The 11,317-nt window shown below is 33.0% G+C and overlaps 1 protein-coding gene across 1 annotated transcript in view; it reads left to right on the forward strand.

The window, feature by feature from the left end:
* The first annotated feature begins 3,871 nt into the window (after positions 1-3,871).
* Positions 3,872-11,317, forward strand: part of LOC110115942 — a 15,011-nt gene continuing 7,565 nt past the window's right edge. The window contains exon 1 of the mRNA XM_020849360.2: positions 3,872-4,536. The gene's annotated coding sequence lies outside the window, so the exon portion shown is untranslated. The remainder of the gene's footprint in view (positions 4,537-11,317) is intronic.

An 11,317-nucleotide genomic window follows, 5' to 3' on the forward strand; every position in this document is an offset into this window, starting at 1 on the left:
TTACCAAAGGCTAAGAAAGATACTAATTATATGTTGATCATACTATACGATTTGGTTCGTATTATATGCTATAATTAAATCTTTCTAAATTAATCTCCTGGTTTCAAGTAATCAAATCATGAATAATTATTATGATCGATCGTACTATATGATTACCCGTGTATGAAATTGGTCATCCCATGAATCGTACCAAAAAAAATTCATGATTTTTATTCTGATCATACCATACGATGTCCACAATACTAGAGGATCGTCTGTGTATGAAGTTGACCATCCTAAGGATCGTCTCAAATAAATAGAAGGAATTTTTACAGTTTGTATCATATGATTATATATAGGTGTGGATAAAAATAAATATCATTAATGTCATGAAAGTCATAAACTTCAATGCCTGGTAATGCATACTATAAATGCATACATTATAAGATAAAAAATATTCATTTCAATTGCATATTAATATGCTATTTTGTGTTTGTAATTCTTATGTTTTGTGTAGAAAAATAGTGAAAATCATGAAAATCGGACCAGCACCGCAACGAAGAGCTTACCAAAAATTTGTTTAGAGCTTAGTGCCAAAATGTTGTCCACACAACACTAAAGTGCCGGATCAAATAGCTGAAGCGCCAAATTGTCCAACGTCGTAGTGGGATCAAGTTGACTTGTGAACCAAAGTGACTATTAGTGATCGACACACTGATTCAGAAGTGTCACAATGCTATTTTAATTAAAATGAAGAATTATAAATAATAACATTAGTATTTAGACTATTGTAATGGAGTGGAGCAAAGTGAAAATGTGCAAAAGGATAGTAATTCCATTTTGGATCATTTCTAAACTTCAAACCTAAAATTGAAATATAATATATAATAATATCTAAACACAAATGTGAATATCCACATTTACGTGAAATAAAATCTACTACTAAATGTGATGAATAAGAACATGACTTCCAATAGAAATTGAATCTATTTTTTACACTGTCAACACATTTATAAATAGACTTATGGAGAAAGTGAAATAGGGAGTGCCTTGATAAAAAAATTTAAACTTATAGAGTTAAGTTTTCACTGATATAAAACTTCAACTTATAGAGTTAAGTCTCCAAAAGGTTTTTTGAATTGAAATTAGAATTGAACAATATGATATTAACCTTTCTTTTATCTAAGTAATATGTGACTAATGGATGTAGATACTTTATTCTAATTGGAATGCTCATTTAATGCTTCTTATTAATCTTTCTTTATGACCAACTGTGATGTAGATTCTTGATAGTGATTCTCTCTATTTGCTATCTTAAACTCAATATTTAGAATGAATCAACAAAACATTCAACTTGCGCCATCAACTCAAAGCGTGTGGGAGAAAGTAGATATTAGCTGGAATCATTTTGCAGAGTTTAAAGCTGTTGATGATAGGAAGCAATATAAATGTCTACATTATGGAACTACTAATAAGGGTGGATGCATTAATAGGATGAAACAAGACTTGACACGGATTAAAGATAATATTGCATGTTATAAGAAAGTGTCACGTGACATCCGCTATCAGATGCAAAGAGAATTTGAATGAGATATTAAAGAGAAAATAACAAGCATAATGTCAAACCCCAGCCCGACTATGAAATGCCTTATCATGTTGAGCTATGTCATGAAAATCCCAAGATCTAGGCACATAATATTTTAGATTCTCTTTCAATATTCATTTTAAATAAACTATAAACTACAAAGTTATTAAAACATTCAAATACTGAAAATAAATTTAACCACAAGATTTATTTTATTTCATTAAAATATATTTACAATACATTACATGATTACATGCAGAAGTTATAGAACTGAATAAAAAATTAGTCATGACTGTACAAAAATCAAAATAGAAAAATACATATAACCTCAAGTCTGATCATGAACTTCTAATTAACAATCACTTTCCCCTTCCCAAATCTTGACAACTATAAGCAAACTCTAGTGAGCTACAATAGCTTAGTTAACCACACAAATCAATATAAATTTTTAAATTATTTTTTAAATATTTTGTTAAATATTTAAAAGTAGTTAACTGCAGTCTAATAAATCTATATACTGAGAAATATAATATGAACACAACACTTATTCAATTAATTAAATAATCATACATATAAATAAATTGTAATTTTTATTATAGAGCAGTTCATATCACATTTTCCTGACATATATAAAATCTTAAAGGATTATGACTCCTTAGGACTCTTTTCTGTGCTTATAGCACCAGAGCATGTCTGTAAAAACCATAATATGGCTTATAACCACGAGAATGTGCCTTATAGACACAAGAATATTCCTTGACACAAACATAATCTCAAAAGATTTTGACCTTTTATGGATCACATCGGATATAATTTAATCACATATGCATATATATCACCACATTATAACAATTAAATAGCAATTGAGCATGAGAATTGCATGATTTTTCTATAATGATAGGTAATTAAAAATCCGACTAAACAAAAAAATATATTTTTATAAAATAACCAATTTACAATATATTGTGTAAAATATAATTTTCAAGACTTTTATCGTACTACACTATTTTTTAGTCTAGATAATATTATATTAAAGAAAAACCTCACAAATTTCAAAGCCCATGTTATAAATTTTTTATAAAACATTCAAAAAATATATAATCATAATATCTATAACATATAAAAAGTTACGCGGTGAAAATTTTACAAGTGCAAAGTTATTCACATTTTTTGCTATCAAAAATAGAAATTTGATCGAAAAATTAGATAAAAACTTCGTATTTTCAAAAATTAAGATACACATAATGTTTCCTACCTCTACCCGAAAAACATTATGAGCTGGGCCAATGACAAAAAATGCATAAAAAACTATTTTTTTTTCTTCCCGAATCCTCCTTGGAGTTTTTTCGATTAGGTTAGAATAAGTCAATCCATATGATAAACCTACAAGTGTCACATACAAGAGGACTTATGACGATGCTGATTTATCTATTATTGATCCAGTAGAGGAAGAGATAGGTTCATCTTTACTCTTAAAATCAAAAAATTCTGATGCACATGATAAAGAGATTGAGAAATGAAAAAAAATGAAATATATAACTTTTTTGAACATAGAACAAAATCATGATTTTAACTATCTATGAAAAGTGCAATGACATCTAAGAATACATTACATAAAGTTGATTTAGTAGTTACTAGATAGTTTTATGACATCTGCATTCCCTTCAATGCTATCAATTCACCTTTGACACAAAGGACTGTTGATGCAATTGCAGCAATATGACCTGATTTCAAGTTATCCTCTTATTACAGATTGAGAGTGAATTTGTTATGAGATTACAAAGAAGAATGTATATAACATTAATTAAACAAGTAAAGACATTATATTATTGTTATTTTAAAGTGTAATTGAACAAATATACTAATTTTTTTTAAAGCATATACCATTAATGAAAGAGGTAAAAAAAAAAGGATCACTTACAAGTTTAAAAAAAAAAAAAAACTATTCAGGATATTACCAAACCGCCCCTTGAGCCATAAAGCTAATTGTTAAAGCGAAGTTCAGAGGTAGTTCATCAACCAGTCGGCAAACAGATCCTGACCGTTCATGGCAGAAGATCCGCGTATTAAAAAGGAGACTTATCCAATTTGGGCTTGTCATGTAATTTCCAAAATTAGCATTACATAAATATTAATTCCCTCCATAACCTTTCCCGTAAACTAAGGCAAATCGTCAACTTTGTAGCTCTTCAAAAATACTTAGGGGTATTAGAGTCATTTAATTTCGCATGGCTTGATTTGTTAGATCGAGACCGAGCTCTGAATTATCGCTTTATAAGTAAGAAAATAAATCTGAAAGAAAAAAAAAAAACCAGCTTTTTGCCCCCTTTTGGTCTTTTCCCAAATTGAGATCTCCATTCCGATTGCCCTTTGGTTCGTGCCCTCGATCCTCGAACCGAAGGCGCATCGCGTCAAATTTCGCCGTACCTTATCGATCGTTGACTGTTCTTGTTTGTTCTGATTTTCTAGGGTTAGGATTCTGAAAATTGTGGTTCAATGATTTCTGTTTAGATTTGCAGCTGAATTTGTTTTTTTTTTTCAACTTATTGATTGATTATTATCCTTTCTTTGCGTGGGCTAAATCGAATTCTTTGTTTAGGGTTCCGAGGGTCCGCCTTCTTAGCTGTAGGGATTCGATTCTTAGATTTGTTACGAGAGTTTCTTTTTTGGAGTTGTTTGATCCTCCCCTCGTGACATATTTGTTTGCGGCGGTGGAGATTTAGGGCTGTGTATTTATTGGTGGTTCTTTAAACTGAAAGCTTCATTCTTTGTCTTTGATTTTCTAATTGATTTATTGTAAGTTGCAAGAATAGCCTGCCACCTGAAATAAAACTTTAGTTGCTTTTATTTACCTGCATAAACTCGTGTCCGCCGTCCCTATATAACAATTTCATAAAATTTAAGCTGTCCCCGGTGGATTGGAGGCCCCAGCTCATATTTCTTGAGGCATTCTCTGGGTCGGCTATTGAGAGGTAAATATCAGTTTTTGTGGCCTTCTTAGTTATAATCTTTGACATTGTTTTGTTTTGTTTTGTATTTTTTAAAAAAATTTGTGTATTATTCATGTTAATTTAATTTGATTTTCATTGTTAAATCATCTTTTGAATTTCAAATTTCATACACCCATGTTCACACTCTCTTGTATATTACAAAGATTGGGAGAAATTTTGCTTTTAATTGTTGAATATAAAGTTTGTTGGACAACTTTTTTATTAATGTTCAATGAATTTAGCTAGGTTTAAATGTGCAAGAAAAGATAAAAAATAAGAAGATTTATTATAAAAATTTGTTTAGATATAAAAATTATGATACTTGGGATAGCTATAAAGAGGCTCGTAAGGAATCTAAGAAAGCTATTTGAGATGCAAAGAGATTAGCTTTTAATGATTTATATAATATATTAAATACTTATGAGGGAGAAAGATATATGTATAAGTTAACCAAACAAAGAGAGGAGCAGTACGAATGTAGTTCAAATGAAGTGTATTAAGGATAAATGTTAAAAAGTATTTTTTCTTAGAAGATGATATTTAACAAAGGTGGATGAGATATTTTGCTGAACTTTTTAATGAAGAATGTGAAAATACGATCGACTTTAGTAACTTTAGCACCCTAAATGAAAATAAAGATTTTTGTTTTTATCGGCGTATTCGTAAAACCGAAGTTAGAGAGGCTTTAAAGAAAATGAAGTGTGAAAAAGCTGTTGGACCTGATGATATTCCAAAAGAGATGTGGAAATGCTTAGGAGATGAAAGAATTTCTTGGCTTACTAAACTTTTTAATATTGTTTTGAAGACTAAAAAGATGTCAGATGAGTGGAGAATGAGTGTGTTAATTCATATTTTTAATAATAAAGGTAATGCACATGAGTGTGTGAATTTTAGAGGAATTAAGTTAATGTGTCATACTTTAAAACTAGGGGAGTGAGTTGTGGAGTGTAGGTTGCGGTGTGATACTAATGTTTCTCAAAATCTCTTTGGATTCATGCAGGGTAGGTCTACTATGGAAGCCATATATTTATTAAGAGGTTTGATGGAGAAATATATAGAGAATAAGGAGAATCTACATATGATATTTATTGATTTAGAGAAAGCATATGATAAAGTTCCAAGAGAAGTGCTATGGAGAGTTCTTGAAAAGAAAGGAGTTTATAATGCTTATATTCAAATCATTAAATATATGTATGTATGAGCTATTACTTGTATTCAAACATAAGGTGGTTTGACCAAGTATTTTCCTATTTCGATTGGATTACATCAAGGATCAGCCTTAAGCCCATATCTTTTTTGCTTTAGTCGTGGATTTTCTCACTAGACATTTGCAAGAGGGTCTACCTTGGTGTATGCTTTTTTGCTGATGATATTCTTCTTGTTGATAAGACTAGAGAGGGAGTTGAAGGTAAACCGAATTATAGAGGTCAACCCTAGAGTCTAAAGGTTTTCGTTTGAGCAGATCTAAAATTGAATATATGGAGTGTAATTTTAGTAACAATCGACCTAGTGAGGGGATTGTGACTTTGGGCGATCAAGTCACTAATAAGAGTATATGTTTTAGATATATTGGATCTATTGTTCAGAGTGATGGTAAAATTGATGGGGATATTATCACCAGAATTCAAGTTGGATGGTTGAAGTGGAGGAATGCATCGGGCTTATTGTGCAATAGAAAAGTCTCCCTCAAACTTAAGGGAAAATTCTATAAGATGGTGGTGAGACCTGCAATGTTTTATGGTGCCGAATGTTGGCCATTAAAAGAGAAGCATGATACTAAGTTAAGTGTTGCAGAGATGAGGATGCTTGGGTGGATGAGTGGCTTTACCCTTAGAGTTAGGATAGTAAATGAGCATATACATGAAAAGGTTGGAGTAGCTCCAGTGGAAGATAAGATTAAAGAGACTCATCTTAGATGGTTTGGTCACATTAAACGGAGGCCTTCCGATGACCCGGTTAGGAAAGTTGAGGTCTTAAATTTGACTTATGTTAAAAAGGTAGAGGTAGACATAAAAAGACTTGGTTAGAAAATATTAGAAATGATCTTTCTTTATTAGATTTAAATGAGAATTTGACTTTTAACAGGACACAATGGCGAAAAAGGATTCATGTAGCCGACCCCATGTAGTGGGACAAAGGCTTGTTGTTGTTGTTGTTGTTGTTGTAATGGCTCGGCTTTGTGGAATATGTCTTTGACTTGATGGGAATGTGATTGACGGTGGAAAGCTTTGAAATGAAAAAGCTGACGAGACTTGCGAGTAAGCTGCATATTCAACTTTAGCATCACAACGTGGAAGCGAGTTGAGATGCAAGTTGATGAGACTCGCAAGTAAGCTGCATCTTCAGCTTAGTATCATGGCGTGGAAGATAGTTGAGATGCAACACGAGGATGATTGAGGGTGAGAAGCAAGAATGAGCTGGTGAAGGAGGATGTCTGAGACATACTTCATCTACTTTGAGATATGAAGAGGAGAATTAGGGCAAATCCTGTATTTCTTATTGGTCTTGTATTTCTTGTGAATCTTGACTTTGAAGCACGGTGTATCTCATAAACACGATGTGTCTAGTTGTTTCAAGAAAACATGCCTGTCCTACTATGTCTTGCAATATCAACCAAGTATTGGAACTCATATTTTCTATTAAGAAACTGACAATATCTATCATGTAAAACACGTGGCAGGCCTTTTTGAAGCCATGTTTTTTTTCAACATGGATGCGAAAGCCATTTAAAAGTGTCCATGCTTCATAAGGCAAAATTAAGGAATTGTTTATGCTAACATGGAATAAAAAATAGTTGAATTAAGCAATTGGATGAGAATAAGAGTTTCATATTTGCATTACACTTCCATGTAAATTCCATACCTCGAGCTCAGATTTTTAAGAGGCAAAAGGATGGATATTGAGCAAATGGCCAAAGGAAATTAATGAGATAGTAATTTTTTTTTTAATTTTTTTAAACTATTATAGTTGAAGCATATAAAATTTTAATGCGCAAGCATTATAAACATAATTTAGTTATATGTGAGTTGCATGCAAGAAAATCCATACTTTTTTGTTATAAAATGGTAATGTTGTGTTATCATTTATTTTAAGCATTCACTTCACAAATTTACATTTGGCATAATAATATTAACCTTTTCAGGGCTGGTATGTTATGTAGATAGTAGTATTATCTAGACAACAATATTATTCAGTTAACAATATTATTTACTAAATATAATGTGTTTGATTTAATGTTATCTTTATCAATCATTGTAAAATCATCTCTAGAATGGTTAATCTTGATTATGATCTTTCATTTTGTTGTCTTTTATTTTAGCCGTCAAGTAGGCATAATGTCTATATGCATATATTTTTGGCAATTAGATGTCATCAAATAAGGCTTAAATTTCATTTGTAATCTTATTGTTTTAAATATTTTAGTGGACCAAATATTTGATTTTTGCTAATAATATAACATCAAATATCATGTATCAACAAATCCAACAACCCCTTGGGGTTCCTTGTAGGATGTGTTGCATCAATACGGATACGACGACATGGATACGACACGATACGGATACGGGACACGTCAAATCTTAAAAATACAAGATACAAGTACGGCGCGGACACGACATTATAATTTATAAATCATATATAAAAATTAAGAAAGCAATCAAAGCATAATATTTGAAATTATAAAAAAATTGAAAGCAACATCATTTGTAGCCTTGTACCTTGTAATATTAAAATAAAAGTAAGCATTAAATATCTAGTACAACAACAAAAGCATAAAAATAAATTGTCTAGCACATGCAGTTTTAACTATTCAATAGAGGGAATGTATGATTTGCTTCTTCAGTGGGTTGTCTTTGAACTTCTATATCATCTTCAATAAATATCATAGCTTCTAATTCATGTTCATCAAGTGAAAGATTAGCAATTTCTAATATTCTCATATCATCAAGAGACTCAAATCCATCTCGAAAGTGAGAGAACCTCACTCACAGTCGCTGAAGTAAATACAACGCGTTTTTTTTTTTCCGGATTTTTTTTGTTTTTCAACAGACATGAGTATCGGATACGCGTGTCCTTTTGAAATTAAATAGTATTTTAATTGGATGCAGAAAGTCATATTTGGCACGTATCGGAGGTGTATCCGTATATCGTTGTATTGGATACAGCACGCCTTCATAAATAAGTGTATCAGTGCAACATAGCTTGTAGGCATTATTGTACATAGGGTGCATCGCTCATAGCAAGGTGCACAATATAGGATATGGGTGCTTGTGTCAAATGGATAATCTAGTTACATGGTGATTTGGTGTTTTTAATTCTAGTAGATTTGAACAAGGTAGATGGAATTGTTGTTAAAGGGATTATGAGCTAAATTTATAACAGAGTTAAGAGGTAAACATGAACAGAAGTTGTGTAATAAAACTTGCACAAATTAAAGTTAACACGCCATCTACCACTTAATAGGAATCGGGGTGTAGGATCGATTCATTAGTTGAATTTTCCAGTTCATAGAACGCTAGGATGAGGCATATATGCATATGCATCCTTTTCTTAGGCTGAAAACTAGTGGCAAAACTCATGCCATTGTTGGTCCCTAGCTTGGATGTGAAAGGCTTAAGGTTGGTCTGTTGGTGTTACGTTGACTACTAGTATTAAAATTTATGACAAACTAATTTAGTATTTGTATTTAATAAAGTGACCCTATTAGTTTGGATAATAATGCATCCCTTAGTTGATTGTTTGCAAAATCATGCTTTAGCACTATCAAGTGATTGCTATTAGAGTTGATAAAAATACCAATAAAGCTTAACTGCATGAAAAAAAAGGAGCTGCATATGAAATATCTAATGGTAGTAGTGGTTTGTATTTGTAAAGGTTGTTGGCGATTTTACCATGAAAGAAGTTAACAATGTAAAAGGCCATAGCTATTGCTAGCATTATTTTATTTACTCTAGCTGAGATAACTTGATGTGTCTTATGAGTAGCTTGAATGAGTTTTTTTTCCCTCTTAGTGCATGGACTTAAATAGGACGGCAAATTATATGTGAATTTAGGCTGTATTTTGTTGATTGTTGGTAGCAGAGGGTGCATGATGTAGGACATGCATGAAAATTTGATTTAGATAAGGAATTTTGCACGCTTAATTAGTAAGAGCAAATTAATTAAATCTTTATGGTGATTCAAACAAGGAAATAAAACATAAAGAGTGGTAACCACAAGCTTAGGCCAAGTTACTTGCGAGAAGTAGACACCACATAACAATCAATTACTCTTGATGTTGCAAACGAAATGGGTTTCAACAAGAAATCCCTACTCTAACAATAAGAGTAGTGCTATGAAAGATATCTCACACAACTCCTAATAAATACTAGGCTTTAGCGGGAAGAGTTAACACAACTTTCCATGAGTCAATTAGAGCTACAATTGAGAGCATTTAAAAGATAAAAGAGTAGGAGAAAAGATCACCCAAATAAGCAAGACAAACCAAAGCTCCGGTGTGGTGTTTATGTGCTTGAGAGGTAGTAGACAGCAGTTCTCAACTCCTAGCTGCCTTAGGACAACAATTTGATGATCTCGGGATGGTGGACAGCAAACTAATCTCGGCTGGCATGTTTGGGCAGCAACCTGAACCTTCCGGGCAGCACACAGTTATCTCTGAGTAGCGCGACAGCTTCCCGACACTGTCCAGAAATTCTGGACAGCAATGCTACAGCAGTTTTGGCTCTTGGGAAAAGCTGGACAGCAACTTCTAATGCTTAGAAAAACCTTGGATGGTTGCTAGATGATGCTGGGGACTTTTAGATATTAATTCAGGAACTCCAATAGTGCAGGACAGCAGGGTAATTCTTCTGATTTATGCAGACAGCAAGCCAAAAGTTCCAAAACGGGAGGGAAACGTCAGGGACGGTTTGGGAGGGGCTGGCTGGATTTGGGATTGGTTAGGGAGAGCTTCATTTGAGGATTTAAGGGAGGATTTTAATTAGAAAAGAGAGATGGGGCGCCAGCCATGCATGGGGAGTTAATTGGGGAATTTATGATTCCTTCCAAACTTGGGTTGCTAAAAGGGCAAAGAGAATTAGAGAGAAATCTCTAATCAATTTCAGCTTTGAGACGATTTGAGAGTTTCCAAAAATAAATCAATCTCTTTAGGAAATAATTTCAAATTCAATTTAATTGGAATTTGAAATTTGAATTCTTTTCAAAGTTAAGATGATCTAAATTAGTTAAGTATTTAATTCTTTCCCACATGAGAGGTTTTATTTTGGAAAGCATCAAGGAGGCGGGAGCTTGGAGGGGCCGGCGGCACCAAGGGGAATTGGGGAAATTTTTATGGAAGCCTTTAATGCTTCCTTGGGTTAAGGAATTAAATTTGGGAAGAGATATTTCATCCCAAATTAATTTAAAACTCAAAGAGGAAGTGATGTGGAAACTTTCCTAAAATAGGATTGGTATTTTAGGTAACTTTTCAAATTCAAATTTATTTGAAGTTAAAAAGTAGTTGAGTTGCCTAAATTATTCAAACCCAATTAGGAAAGGGGTAATTACAAGCAATGATGGAGGGAAAACCCAAAGGGGAAGGGGCGGCGGCTTGGGCTTGGGTTCGGTTGGGTGAAGGGCCAGCGGGTGGGGTGGGATTTTCGGTAAGTGGGCCGGTGGTTGCGGTGGGGGAATTTGGCCGGCGGCGAGGTGGAGTGTGGCTAGGGAATCCGGTGGCTAAGAGGAAGAGAATTGGATGGGGATGTTGGTGGCTTAATGGGGAAGGAGG

This window comes from Dendrobium catenatum, unplaced genomic scaffold (genome assembly GCF_001605985.2).
Source record: "Dendrobium catenatum unplaced genomic scaffold, ASM160598v2 fragScaff_scaffold_621, whole genome shotgun sequence".
In the NCBI taxonomy this organism is placed as follows: Eukaryota; Viridiplantae; Streptophyta; class Magnoliopsida; order Asparagales; family Orchidaceae; genus Dendrobium; species Dendrobium catenatum.